The 16416-nt window shown below is 36.5% G+C and overlaps 1 protein-coding gene across 1 annotated transcript in view; it reads right to left on the minus strand.

Moving 5' to 3' along the window:
• Positions 1 to 16416, minus strand: part of SYTL5 (synaptotagmin like 5) — a 265631-nt gene that overhangs the window by 71621 nt on the left and 177594 nt on the right. The gene's annotated exons all lie outside the window — the stretch shown is intronic.

The raw sequence follows: 16416 nt of genomic DNA on the forward strand, positions 1-16416 counted from the left end.
GTCAAGAAGCAAGGATTATTGGATTAGCTTCAAAACTGTACGAAATACAGCAAAACCTAATACTTGAATGGGTTAATACTTAATACTTGAATGGGCTCTATCTGGATATATATCAAGTGATCTATAGGCATACATCAGTACTTACGTTGGAAAACTAGGCAGTAATCATTCAATTCTAAATTCTAAAGGTACTGCCTCCAGATTTCCGGGCCTTATTTATTCAATCAAATGCTAACTGAGGTAGTGCTGTGATTGAACTTTGCAGAGGGAACTGAAGTTATTTATCACCTGACCTGAAAATAGGAAGATAGTCAAGGATTATCTGGGTGGGCCCATAGTTGTCACCGAGCTCTTGAAAACAGGAAGAAAATGAAGTTGGATACTGAGAAGCTGTGGAATGGGAAGTCAGAGGGATTCCAAATGTGAAAAGAGGGCTCTAAGATGCAGATGTCCACATGCAAGAACCAGAGGGAGGGGCCTCTAGGAGCAAAGGCTGGCTCTTAGCTAACAGCCAACAGGAAATGGGAGCCTCATCCTCCCAGTCACAAGGAATCAGAATCTGTCCAGCAAAATGAACTTAGAAGTACAATCTTCCCAGAGCCTTCTGGTAGGAACTCAGCCAGCTAACACCTTGATTTCAGCCTAGTGAACAGTGAGTAGAGAAATAAGACAAGCCAACCTAGGTGTCTGAGTGACAGAACTGTAAGACTGAAACAGAGCTGTACCCTATGGGGCTCCTGGGCATGGAAGCCTTTCTGTCATTTCTTGTTTGGAGGGAACAGACTCCAGACTCCATGACCTAACATGAGTTACAAAGGGAAGACCTGAACAGTTGCTAATCAAGGAAGGGAGGGGATATAGACACAAGGGAGGAGCAGCCAAGAAACAATAGTGCAACATTAAGTCCTAGTTCCCTCAAAAGGGATACACATAACAATATCTTTGAGCTCTTTACAGAACTAAAACCCCCAACAAATAGCAGATGTCAGCATTCTTCATTCCGAAAAAGACCACCTGAGGCCAGATTAAAGGAGTGCAGGCCCTGCCCACACTCTAATCCGATCAGCAACCCTGCCCTTGAGGCTTTGCTAGAAAATTCCTCACCAAGTTCTCCAGGATTGAGACACAGTTTTCCAGGGGCATTAGCATGCTGTGTCCTCCTTTTCCAGCAAATCAATAAAGCTATTCTTATCTACTTCACCCAAAACTCTGTCTCCAAGATTCAATTTTGCACTGGTACACAGAGGCTGAGTTTGCAGCATCAATATCATATATTTACATTGCCTACTGTCCATGGGGTCACAGAGTCAGACACGACTGAAGTGACTGAGCACATATGAGCAAGCTGCTAAATCGTGGCAGTTTGTGATGATGGGGACACAAAACTAAGAATAATTAAACATAAAAACTTATTTGTCTTAATGTTCAACTCAGGAAATAAATTGCACAGATTCTAAAAAGATACCTATGAAAAATTCAGAACAATAGGGTAGAGGTAGGCAAACTATGGTTTATGGGCCAAATTCTTCACTACCTATTTCATACAGATTATGAGCTAAGGATTTAGAAAAGGCAGAGGAACCAGAGATCAAATTGTCAAGATCTTTTGGATCATCAAAAAAGCAAGAGAATTCCAGAAAAACATCTACTTCTGCTTTATTGACTACGCCAAAGCCTTTGACTGTGGAAAATTCTTAAAGAGATAGGAATACCAGACCACCTGACCTGCCACCTGAGAAATCTGTATGCAGGACAAAAAGCAACAGTTAGAACTGGACATGGAACAACAGGCTGCTTCCAAATTGGGAAAGGAGTACGTCAAGGTTGTATCTTGTCGCCCTGCTTATTTAACTTATATGCAGAGTACCTCATGCGAAATGCCCAGCTGGATGAAACACAAGCTGGAATCAAAATTGCTGGGAGAAATATCAATAACATCAGATATGCAGATGACACCACCCTTATGGCAGAAAGTGAAGAAGAACTAAAGAGCCTATTGATGAATGTGAAACAGGAGAGTGAAAAAGTTGGCTTAAAACTCAACACTCAAAAAACTAAGATCATGGCATCTGGTCCCATCACTTCATGGCAAGTAGATGGGGAAACAGTGGAAACAGTGAGAGACTTTATTTTGGGGGCTCCAAAATCACTGCAGATGGTGATTGCAGCCATGAAATTAAAAGATGCTTGCTCCTTGGAAGAAAATGCGACAGCATATTAAAAAGCAGAGACATTACTTCGTCAACAAAGATCTATCTAGTCAAACCTATGGTTTTTCCAGTAGTCATGTATGGATGTGAGAGTTGGGCTACAAAGAAAGCTGAGCACCAAAGAATCAATGCTTTTGAATTGTGTGGTGTTGGAGAAGACTCCTTAGAGTCCCTTGGACTGCAAGGAGATCAAACCAGTCAACCCTAAAGGAAATAAATCCTGAATATTCATCGGAAGGACTGATGTTGGAGCTGAAACTTTGGCCACCTGATGGGAAGAACAGACTCATTAGAAATAACCCTGATGCTTGGAAAGATGGCAGGAGGAGAAGGGGACAACAAAGGATGAGACGGTTGGATGACATCACCGACTCGCTGGACATGAGTTTGACCAAGCTTCAGGAATTGGTGATGGACAGGGAAGCCTGGCATACTGCAGTCCATGGGGTCCCAAAGAGTCAGACATGACTGAGTGACTGAACTGATACTGATGAGATAAGAATGGTTTTTATATTTTTAAATGGTTTGGGAAAATCAAAAGCCGAATATTTCATGACTTGTGAAAATTATATGAACAATATTTAAAATTCAGAGTCTGTTAATAAAGTTTTATTGGTACACAGCCATGCTCATTTGTTTATGTATTGTCTCTGGCTGCTTTTCTGCTACAACTGCAAACTTGAATAGTTTTAGCAGCAACAACAGAGCCTACAGAGTCTAAAATTCTTACTCTTTGGCATTTTATTTTTTAAAAGGTTTGCCAACTTCTGCAATACAACAAAGAATTTACACAAAAAGAAACAAGAGCAAGGGGAATAACATAGATCAGTGATAGAGAACCGCCTAAGAGAGGCATGCCAAAGGCTTGTCTTATTTTTTTGTTTGTTTGGGGTTTTGCCTTTTTTAATGGCTGCGCTACATAGCATATGAAATCTTAGTTGCCCGAAGATAGAACATGTGCCCCTGGCACTGGAAATGTGCAGGGGAAGTTCTGTTTGTTTTGTTTTTGTCATTTTCTTGGGATACAGAGTAAGGTGGAAACACAACAATAGCAGTTTCAGGTGTCACAGAAAAGTGAGCCACATTAGGTCTACACGCCCCAGCAAATGGCCCTCCATATTATCATCTTTACCATATATGCCTAGAGCGGGCAACACCTAACACAAATAAGATCTTCCCAGAACTGTTAGTCATTACCTCTTACCATCCTTGTAAGAACAACAACTATAACCCTTATATTTGCTCGACTCAAATATGGACCTGAGTCATTTGTTATTTTAGAACTCTGCAACATCAGAACCACCTCTTGGGATTATGCCTCTGCCACCTTCTCAGGTCCTGGAGGTGTAGGTAGAAGGATTAGTTGAACAATGGGGAACAAATACCAAGTGTGTACCATGCACCAAGCCATGTGCTAGGCACTGTATACACGGCATCTCTAATGTTCACTATATGTCATAAAGTAGCTATATCATCCTTAGTTTTCAGATGAGGAAATCAAAGTTCACATGGCTGAAATAACTTGCCCAAAGTTATACAGTCTCATGGCAAAAACAGGATTTATACTAAAAGCCCTTACATTTAGCAAAGCTCTTCAGAAAAGAACCAGCTATGACAAGGCTTTGAGTAAGGGTGAAAAGGTATAGAAGCCAAGGAATAACATGTAGTATTTCATATGATGGGCTGTGACTGGCTGTGTGTGTGTGCACACATCTGTGACTATGTCTCTCTGTTTGGAGCAGAGTGACAGGAATAAAGGAGTGAAAGAAGAAATAAAAGAAACATGAAACCTACTATGAAATTTTTCTCTCTGCCATATCAATTTAATATTTCAGAAATACAAAGCTTGAAATAAACATTGTGTTTCCTACAAGTCATACTCTGAAGAGTTTGACTGAAATTGAGTTATACTCATGCTATGTGATTAATGATTACTGAATATTTAGAATTTGCTAGGTTCTAATTTTCTTTAACATTAAACTCTTGGGACTGAAAACTTTTGCTTGATAGCTTACTTAAATGTAAAGTCAAGTTCTCCTTAGACTTATGGGGAAAAAGTAGGCAATCATATCCTAAAAAAGAAGAGTGTCCTAAACATTCTTTTTTTTTTCCTTTATCTTCTATTAACTGCTGGAGAGATTGGAGATAAGATATGGTAGTTAGATACACTGAAGTATAACAAGTTTCCTTCTTATTATTCATAAGGAAGCTAGAATTATTTAATTCATTCATCACATATCAATTATTAATTGCATTCCTGGCTCAGGCAGTAAAAAATCTGCCTGCAATTCAGGAAACCTGGGTTTGATCCATGGTTCAGGAAGATGCCCTGGAGAAGGAAATGGCAACCCACTCTAGTATTCTTGCCCGGGAAATCTCATGGACAGAGGAGCCTGGTGGGCTACAGTCCATGGGGTCCCAAAAGAGTCAGACATGACTTAGCAATGAAAAAGCAATAAGGCTAACAGTACAGAAGTGAAAAAGACAAATAACGACCCCAGCGTTATGGAGATGATGGTATATATTTACTCCTTTTTTCCTTTCCAACAGGAAAAGTAACAAGAAATCCTTCGAAACATTATGAACACTACAGATAAAGAGAATATCTTAAAAATAGCTAGAGAGGAGGAAAAAAAAACATATTACAAACAAAGGCATGATGATTAGAACGACAGTTGACTTGCATTAGAAATAACAAAAGCTAGAAGCCAGTGAAATGATATCTTTAAAGTTCCAAGAGAAAATATCTATCTAAAATCATGTATCCAGAGAAACCATTGTTCGGGAGTAAGGGTGAAATAAAAAATGTTTCAGTACAATAAAAACTGATATAATTTACCATTAACAGATTTTCACTAAAGGAACTTCTAAAGAGGAGGTAAAGTAATTCCCTAGGGGTCCAGTAGTTAGGACTTCATGCTTTCACTGCTGTGGTCTGTGGTTCACTCCCTCGTCAGGAAACTAAGATCCCAAAAGCTGTGTCACATGACCAAAAGAAAGAAAGAAAAAGAGGAGGTAAAGTAGATTTAACATATAAGAAGGAATGGTAACAAATGGAATTGGTAAAACACATGGATAAATCTAAACAAATGTTGATGTAAAACAAACATGATATCTAAAATGTTGAACTGAAAATAGATGTTTCTAAAACATAGGACAAAAAGTATATATAAACCTGGGTGAAGACAGTTGGAGTTTAAGAATATCAAGTTCCTTTCATTGATTCGAAGAAGGGTAAAACTAATGATTTATGAAATTAAATATGAATGGTGTAATTTCTAGGGTAACCACTAAAAACAAAAACTCATATAATATCTATACTAGTAGAAAGGATAAAATGGAATGAGAAAATACAGTACTTCCATCAATCTATAGATACTATAAATAAAATCAAATATTACAGTAATTGCAATGAATATAAGTAGACTAAACTCTATACTTTAAGAAAAATACTGTCAAGTTAAACTTAAAAATTTTTTATATATATAGTATACATGCATAGCATGTATATACAGCATATATGTATAGCAAATATTTAAATATATATACATACATATAGAGCATATATATGCATATATGCTATAGTCTCCTTGCAAGCATATAGACACAGAAAGGTTGAAAGGCAAATGGTAAGAAAAAAATATACCATGGAAATATTTACCAAAAGAAACTTGGTATTACTATATAAACAGCAGACAAAACAGATCTTAAGGCAAAAGTATTTTTATAAATGAAGGGGGTCATAAACACCTTCAAATCAGTAAAGAATAGATTAACAGCCTAAGAGAAAATTGGCAATACATAAATAGTCATATCACAGAAAAGGAACCCCAAATGGCCAATAAACCTATGAAAGGATACTCAACCTCATTAGTAATCAGAAATATTCAAATAAAAATCATAGTTAAGATATCCATCTGGATCTACCAGTTGGACAACAATCAAAAATTTTCATGATGCCAGGTGTTGGTAAGTTTGTAAAGTTTTATACAGTGTTAGTAAAATTTAAATTGGTACAACAATTATAAAACACAATTTAACATCTTAAAAAGCTGAAAATGTTCATACCATTTTGCCCTACAATTTCATTCCTAAGGCGCACTTCCTACAGGAGTTTTCTCAAACATTTTTGACAGATGGTAACTAGACTTATGTTGTACACCAGGAACTAACAGTTTGGAGGTCAATTAAGAAAATCTCTAAACACATAGGGAAAGAGATTAGATCTGTGCTTATCAGAGGTGGGATGGGGGTTGGGGGGAGGGGGAATTGGAAAGAAAAAAAAATTTTACATCATAATCCAGAAAATAAATACACATACTCATGCACACACACACACACACACACACAATGAAGTATATGTAGAATTACACACATATAATTATATGTATACTGACATTTTCTGTTTCCCCCTCTTTTTTTAAATGCTGGCCAGGACCCATCAGTGGATCATGACTCAGTTTTAAAAATCCTACAATAAGGAAACTGCTGTACATGTTTGTTAGGCCATACGTACAAGAAGGTGATACCAGCATTTTTGGGGTAACATTATAAACTAAAACAAAAAACAACAAAAATTTCCATCAACAAGAAAACAGGCACACTGTTGATGCAACAGTGAAGAGGAATGGAATGATATTCACATAACCATAGATAGAGGGACATCCCAGGTGATCCAGTGTCTATGAAATGGCAGGGGACAGAAGTTCGATCCCTAGGTGGGAAACTAAGATCCCACATGCCATGCTGCACAGCCAAAAAATAAATTAAAAACAAAAAAAGTAAACATGGATAGATTTCACACACAAAAAAATGTTGAGCTAAAAAACGTCACAAAGTACACATACAGTATAATTTCCATTTCTACAGAATTCAAAATTGAAAAACTAGAAAATATATTATTTAGGGATATATCCAAGTACAATAAAACCATAAAGTAGAGCAAGGGAATAAGAAATGGAAAACAAGAACAGTCTCTTAAACTGAGTGATAAATACATAGATACTCATTTTACTGTTGTTTAAACAGTATATGTAGAGTGTCTTGGTATGTATGATACTTCTACATTTAAAAATCCCTCTAATCCATGTGGGTATTAAGACACTAAACCACAGTGAACAAAGTATTCTAAAAAAGGGAGAAGGCGCTCATATATATGATTAATAAGTGATTTAAAGTAGTATGTCAAGGTACTCCAAACAGCTTCTTATCACCCTCGAAAGTTCCCTGGTAGCTCAGTTGGTAAAGAATTCACCTGCAATGCATGGGTCAACCTTCAATTCCTGGGTCAGGAAGTTTCCCTGGAAAAGGGATAGGCTACCCATATTCTTGCATGGAGAGTCGAATGGCAAAGGACATTGGTGGGCTACAGTCCATAGAGTTGAAAAGAGTTGGAAATAACCGAGGGATTAAGCACACACACATCACCCCCAAAATCTGTCAGTCAGTGTGGGATTTGCCTTAAAAAAAAGGAGTGATGTTTAAATGAGTTTGTGGCAATTACTAGTACCCATGAGGACCAAAAGATCTCCAGATACACAGGTATAGTTGAACAAGTTGAACTTTTTGTTCATTGCAATGAAGGAAAACATGCCATGAAAAACCATGGGAAGTCTCAAGAAGAAGTAATTTGAAAGAATTTAATATAGGATTGGGAGTTATGTTGGGTTTCCCTGGTGGCTCAGAGGGTAAAGAATTTGCCTCCAATGCAGGAGACCCAGGTTCAATCCCTCGGTTGGGAAGATACCCTGGAGAAGGAAATGGCAACCCACTCCAGGATTCTTCCCTGGAGAATCCATGGACAGAGGATCCTGGCAGGCTGTAATCCATAGGATTGCAAACAGTCAGACATGACTGAGCGACTTTCACTTTCACTTGGGGTTATGTTAGGTAACTTTAGGGAGATTTTAAGAGAGCAGGGATTTGCTCTAGACTAGGTGATGTCAGGGAGCAGGGACAAGGCTATCATTGGTAACTTAAGTTTTACCTAGAAGAAGTGCAGTCTAGAAAAAGGCTAAAGCTGTAATTAGTAAGGAAGTAGCAGGAAACTCATATTAACCAAGAAAAGGGGACGTTTGATACATTGTGGCTTGACCAGTCACCTTGTTTTGTCTATGCTAAGATCATGAAGCATTCTTACTGTGTCTCACTTCATCATGGGCACACAGTGATCCTGTGGGATGCTGGTGCTCTGAGGTCATTTATGTCTACTAGGAGAACACCACAGCCTGTCCCAGATCACCTTCTAACAACATCAAGACCTACATGTAAATGTCAGATCAGTTTTCAGATGTCAGGGTCGGTATTTCTCCTTCCCATAACAAAGCACTATGCATTCCCTCTGTATCCTCTCTGTATATGTTCCAACCATTGGTACTATTGCCTTTCAAGTTAGTGACAGGGACTCATATTTCATCTATCTCAGGTCTATTTCATCTATTTTCAGTCATCACTACCAATTTATCAAAAACAAAAACACTGGACTCCTCCTTAAACAGGACAAAGGCTTTCACAAGGACAAATAGCAGCATGAAATGTCACCACATGGCATGAATATAAATAAGATCAGCTCATCAACATTATATCAGAAGTATTTCATTTTTGGGCTCCGGATCATGTTGCTTTTATCTTTGGGATCTGAGTTCAACTGAGGTGCTAATTAGGAAAGCTGATCATTATGGCTGTCTTTGTGTTGGAAAGCAACTGCCTCCGCTAACATAATCATGTGGAATTTTGTAGGTCTCATTAGGATAGCCATATGAACTAACTGGCTGTGTCAGGGTCCCTTTCATTCTGTTTCTATAGAGTTAGTTTTAAAAGGAGACCAACAGCAACCAACTTGTTAGAACCAGAAAGGGCTGCAAAAAATGTCAAGGGCTGATCATCCCATTGAAGGAGGTAGCCTCCCTTTATTAGTTTTTGCTGTAATCCTTTTCAGTGCTACAGCAATTAAAGCTCTTTACTTTTACCCAATCCAAGGTAAATGACAATAAAGGTTGTGTTTTCCAACTGATTAGAGAATGAGTCACTTTCTGACTCATCTCATCTCTTAGAGGTCAGGGTGGGAATTTCAATTTTATGGTCTATTGAACATAGAGACAGCCCACTGGCACTATAGCCTTCTCTCACAACAAATTAAGGGTATTCACTGCCAACAGAGTATCATTCATGCTTCCTCTCAAAAACCACTCCATGAATAACAAACAGGGTACTTCCAACACTGACAGATAATCTCTGAGATCACAGACTCATAGCTGGATTACTGGAGAAATAATGGTCTCTGTTTTCAGTTTTTAAAATGAGGAGAGATTCTGTTTCTACCAAGTGAAACACACATCTTGTAAATTTCCAGCTGCCATACAGATGCTACAAGTTGTTGCTGCCAAAGCTGGTGCTCTGGGACAACCCAGAGGGGTGGGGTGGGGAAAGAGGTTGGAGAGGGGTTCAGGATGGTGGGACACATGACAACCCATGACTGATTCATGTTGATGGATGGCGAAAACCACCGCAATATTGTAACTAGTCTCCAATTAAAATAAATTAATTTTTTAAAAAGAGGTATAAGAACCACACACTGAAAGCTGTTTCTTCCTCAAAACATTGTAATGTACAAATACAGAATTTATTCTAGTAATGAGATAATAATGTAATAAACTCCTCCTCCTTAGACTATGAAACCATTGAGGGTAGTCTGTTTTATCCATCTTTGTATCCTTATCCTCTAGTATTCCAACAGGTTATCAATAATTGTTGTAGTGAGGATGGACAGATGGGTCAAAAGACAGAGCAAGTGGATAGGTGGATAGTTGGGTTTATTAAGTTATTATCACATCAAAAAAAAAAAAGAAGTGCAAGTAATTCTGAAGTTCTGGATTGAGGTTTTAACAGCCCCTCAGGAAGACACAGACCTTTCATTTTTTTATTATTTATTCTTATATCCTTCTGACAACAACTTGTCATATCTTTCTGTGACAGCTGGAAATTTACTCTCTTCAGAGGGCAAATATATTTGGCCTGATGTGTGTGCGTGCATACGTGTATGTGTGTGTGTGTTAATTCCGAAGAAACCCACATAGGTTCCATAACTTGCTTAAGCCTGAAATGCTTTAAGTGGGGCCTTGCCATCTATTTACTCATTCCTTAGTTCATTCATTTGCCTATTCATCCATCCATCTGATCATTTAACAAATATCCATTGAGTATTTACCATAGGCATTCTTTTAAGCACTAGAACTACTTCATTGAACACTACAGATAACAGGCCCTGCTCTCATGGTTGTGAAGCTCATATTCTAGTGGAGGAAAAAAGATAATAAACAAAGGAAGAAAAGTATATACCATGTAAGTATTAAGGGGAAACAGGAAGGGATTATGTTAGTTATGTTAGGTAAGCTAACTTCTGTAACAACTTGCAAATTCCAATGAAATAACACATTAAAAGTTTCTCTCTATATACATATATAACCTAATATTGATCTGACCAGATTGAGGGGAGATTTTTTTATGAATTAGACCTGCAGTTACCATCTATACTGACTACCAGATGAGCTGATGGCAAAACTTTCAATTAGCAATGCATGAATACACAAACCTCTTGGGTCTTGTATTGAAAAGAGTGTTTCAGTAATTACAACTGACATTTAGAAATTAAAGACAAAATTCCTCTCCCCATACAAAAGCGTGAGGCAACTCCTGATTGATTGAAAGGCTCATGAGTCACAGCCCCTAGTTACTATTGTGTGAGCAAATGAGGGCTCAGGAGGTAGAGAAGAGGCAAACAGAAATGGAATAAAAAATGAAAATGATCAAACATTAGGGATCAAATAAAATAATATGGTATAAGAAATGGAGAAATAGTTACTGAGATATTCCTTATAAGTCTTCAGACCCATTAGTAGGTCAGTTATTTGTTAAAATCCCTTTTCCTTTCTTCACTTGAAATAACAAATCTCACCTTGGCAGAGTTTGGTGGGAAAAGAACTGGGTGGAAAAACAAACACATTTTGATATTTATCCAGTCCAACTGTGCTAACACACATTCTGAACTCTTAGTGTGCGTATTTCCACTATTTATAATACAGAAAATCAATCACCTCTCTTATCTAATTGGTATATATTTTGAGACCTTGTAGGACTATTAGTATTATCCAGGAATAAATGTGATCCCAAAACAGATCCACGCTCTCAAGGACTAAGGCTCCAATTTTGAAATTAGCTTAAACCTTGATCTGATTAAGGTAATCTTGAATATTTACAGGCCTTATCCAATTTCCTTGCTAGAAAAAAAAAGTATATTCTTAATTGATACATATTATTAAACAGAGTCTCACTAAGCTTTACAGTTTTTCAAATATGGTTGACCCTTGAATAACACAGGTATGAACTGCTTAGGTCCACTCACACATGAATTTTTACTATCCATGAGTAGTTGAATTCAAGGATATGAAAATAGTTATGGAAAGGATAACTAAGTAGTAAATCTAAGTGAAATAATGACTATAAAATAACAATATTTTATGGGATTATATGTTACAGACTGAATGTACCCCTTCCATAATAATTCATATAAAGAAATGTAACCCCCAGTGCAATGGTTATTTGGATGGAGTCTTTGGAAAGTGATCACTCCCTTTATAAAAAGATTCTCCAGAGAGTTCCTTTGTCTCTTCTGCCCGGTGAGGACACAGTGGGAAGACAGCTGGCTATGAACCAGGAAGCACACTCTCACTAGACAACAAATCTGCCAGAACCCTGATCACCAGGACTGTGAAAAATAAATTTCTGTTGTTTAAGAACCACCTAGTCTATGGTGTTCTGTTACAGCTGCCTAAATAGACTAAGACAAAGCATACATACATACATACATATATGTATATATACACACACACGTATACACTCAGCTATGTGTGCATATGTGTGTGCATAGATATAGATATACAAATATTTAAAATATACAATAGCACTAGGAGGGGAGAAAAGGCAATCAAAGTGTTTTTAAATCCTGATATTGTCTTAGAGGTACCAAAACTACTAATTAATATTGTATTTTAACAAGTCAAGGATGTACATTGTAATCTCTAGAGTAATCATTAGATGAGTAGTAAAAAATGTATAAATATTAGAGGAGATAAATAGAAAAATATTGCAACAACCTAAATGAAGGTAAATAAGTAGAGATAAAAGAACAGAATGCTGCTGCTGCTGCTGCTAAGTCGCTTCAGTCGTGTCCGACTCTGTGCGACCCCATAGACAGCAGCCCACCAGGCTCCCCCGTCCCTGGGATTCTCCAGGCAAGAACACTGGAGTGGGTTGCCATTGCCTTCTCCAATGCGTGAAAGTGAAAAGTGAAAGTGAAGTCACTCAGTCATGTCCGACTCTTAGCGACCCCATGGACTGCAGCCTACCAGGCTCCTCCATCCACGGGCTTTTCCAGGCAGGAGTACTGGAGTGGGTTAACATTGCCTTCTCTGAAAAGAACAGAATAGATGGGACCAAAAAAAGAATAAGTAAAAGGGTGGTAAATTTTAAATAAAATATATGGGTTATGTTATTACTACAAATGGGACAAATATCCTAATTAAATGACAACTATCAGCCTAGATTTAAAACATGCACACATGATAATATTCCACTTATAAGAGACATATGGTAAATATATGGAAAGAAAAAAGTTGCAAGTAAAGGATAAAGAGGATTCCCCAGGCATATGCCAACCAAAAGAAAGCAACCGAGGCCATACTAATTACAAAGTAAACTTTAAAAGGAAAAAATCATAACTAGAGGTAAGGAGAGAGTTTTCACAATTATAAAGGTTTCTGTACAACTATAAAACCTCACAATTCTAAATACTTAAGCAATCAAGACTCTAAATTCAACATACACAAAGCAAATATTATCAAGTTAAAAAGGAAAACAGAAAATCCACAATCATTATTGAGAGAGATTAGTATATATTTCCCTCAATATCACATAGAATATATAGATTAAAAAATCAGTAGTGATATGGAAGGTTTGGACAACACAATTAACAAATATCATTAAAAGACAAAACTAAGATATTCAAATCAATACTGCAGAATTCATTTTTTCAAGGAAATTAGAACATTTAATAAAATAGAAGATTTTCTGGGCTGAATTTCAAAGAATGAAATCATATAGAATGTTTTCTGACCAAAGTGAAATAAAGCTAATTTCAATATCAAAAAGATATCAAAAATCCCCATGAAGTTAGAAATCAAAAGACAATTGTAAATAACTCAGAGCTGGAAGAAAAGGTGATAGAAATTAGAAAACAGAATGAAACCAGTATCATAAAAAATAATGGATATGAAAATGTGTGAGATGCAGCTAAAGCAGTGCAAACAGGGAAATTTATATCCTTAAATGTATATGTTAGAAAAGAACAAAGGATGGAAAAAATCAAGTATCTAAACATATGAATCAAAACACTATTAATGAAAAATTCTAAGAAAGTGAAAGAACAAGAAATGAATAACATTGAAAACAAATACGCAAAACAGAAAGAAAAAAAAGATCTGAAGTGTTAGAAAAGAAGACACACTTGTGCAAAAATAAAATTTGAATGGTGCCACAGGAATTATTTTAATTAGTAAGTGAGTTTAACAAGATTTCCAAATACAAAGTTGGACTACCCAAATCAACTGCATTTCTCCATAACAATAACAATTAGAAAATAAAAAAAATTTTAAGGGTACTATTTATAATAACACAAAAATCAAATACTTGGATTAGATCCAATGATATATAAGATGTATCAGGAAAATTATTATATGAAATATTACTAAAAGAAATCAAAGGTAAACTAATGAAAGGGCACATAGTGTTTGTGGATCAATAGACTAAATATTGAAAGACATCAATTCTCTCCATAACTTTCTGTAGATGTAAGGTAGTCCCTATAAAAACACTAGTAGGACCTGTTTTATGGAACGCTGATTATAAATGTATTTCAAAATACCAGGGGCCAATAATAGCCAGGGCATTTTGAACAAAAACAGCAAAGTGGCAAGCCCACTGGATATAAAATTTTATAAAGCTACATTGAATTAAAATAACGTGGCATTGGTACATTACACATGTAACAGAGTAGTCAGAAATGAAACTTGTTTTGTGAAGGTGACACTGTAGAGAAGTGAAAAAATGGTCCTTTCAATGAATGTTGCTGGATCAAATGAATATTCATATTAAAATATAAAAAGGAATTTGTAACTCACAGCACATGCAAAAATCAGTTCCAAGTCAACTGTAAGTTTAAAAAGGTAATACAATAACACAGGAGATCACACGGGAGAATATTTTTATCAACATTTACAAAAAGCTTTTTTTTTCCCCGTTAGGATACAGAAAGAAAAAACCCACTAATTTCATACAGGAAAAGATGAACAAAATGAGTTACTAAAAATTAGAGATTTCTGTTCTTCAATACACCACTGAGAGAATGAAAAGGAACATCAGAAGTTGGGGAAAAATATCTGAAACGCAAGGAACCAACATGGTTTGTACACAGAATATATGAAGAACTCCTTCACACTAGTCAGTAAAAGGCTGATAACCTAACAGAAAAAAAGGCAAGAGACTTGAACCAGCACTTCACAGAAAAAGATGTTCAAATGGTCAATCAACATGTGAATATATCCTCGTTCTCATTGGTAATAAAGAAAAATGCAATTAATCCACTACATACCCAACAAAATTATAAAAATAGAAAAACAAAAAACACTGTTGTAAAAATATAAAGTAACCAACATTCATGCATTGCTAGTGAAAGGATAACTTGGCACAACCACTTTGGAAAACAAATCGGTATCGTGGGGCTTCCCAGGTGGCCCAGTGGTAAAGAATCTACCTGCTAAGGTAGGAGACATGGGTTTGATCCCTGATCTGGGAAAATCCCCTGGATGAGGAACTGGCAACCCACTTCAGTATTCTTGCTTGGGAAATCCCATGGACAGAGGAGCCTGGCGGGCTACAGTCCATAGGGTCACAAAGAGTCAGACATAACTTAGCTACTAAACAACAACTGAAATGAAACACATGCATATATTCTATGACCCAGCAACTTTACTATGTACATATTCAATGGAAATACATACACATATGTACCAAGAGACATGCACAAGAATATTTATAACAACACTATTTTTAAGAGGTGAAAGCTAGAAACATCCCAAATATACATCAATGATAGAATGGTATATGAATCCTTATATAGTTATAGAGTGTTAACAAACACTATAGTGAAAATGAGTGAAATGAGTATAAAAGTGAAAATGAGTAGACAACTGCAAAATGCAACTAAAATGGATGTCTCACAAACATAATGGTGACCAAAAGTAGTTATGAACAAATACACACACACTGTATGAGTCAATTTAAAGTATAAAAAATTTAAATTTTTTAATATTTTAAGTATAAAATCAACAAATTTAAACAATTAAAATCAATTTAAAGCATAAAATCAATTTAAAGTATTAAAAATTCAAAGTTAACCTATGGTGCTAGCAGGATAATATTTATATCTGGAGAATAAGAAGGGACTGGTGACTGGGAGGAGGAAGAAGAAAAGCTTCTGGGGTGTCAGTAGCATTTCTACTTCATTGCCTGAATGGTAGTTACACAGAAACTGTGATAATTTGCAAAGCTGTACATGAGTGCTTCTCAAAGACATTTACTCTTTACGGGACATGTGGCAATGTTGGCAGGAATCTGTCATTGTTACCACTGCAAAAGGGAGGAGTGTTATTGGTGTCTACTGGGTAGAAGCCATGAACATTGCTAAACATCTCATAGTAGACAGGACAGGCCCTCCCTCCCCCACAAAGAACCATATTGCCAAAAATTTCAGTGATGCTGAAATTGAGAAACCCTGTTGTACACTTGTCATTTGTGTCCTTTTGTATAAGTTAACTCTAGTTAAAAACAAAAGCCATGTGCATTATGTTTTCATTAAAAAAAAAAAAAAAAAAAAAGGGGGTGCTAGTCTCTTTCCAAGTTTTCCTGTTCTGATTTGTTGTCCTCTAGTGGTCACTAAGAGTAGAGAGGGATAAATGGTCCTGCAAAATTGTATAGAGGCAAAACTATAATTGAGGAAATTCTGTCCAGTATTTCCTCTGTAAGTCATTATTTGACTATACTGTAAGTAATAGTCGCTCAGTTGTGTTTAACTCTTTGTGATCCCATGGACTAT

The sequence above is a fragment of the Dama dama genome, chromosome X, assembly GCF_033118175.1.
Source record: "Dama dama isolate Ldn47 chromosome X, ASM3311817v1, whole genome shotgun sequence".
Classification (NCBI taxonomy): Eukaryota; Metazoa; Chordata; class Mammalia; order Artiodactyla; family Cervidae; genus Dama; species Dama dama.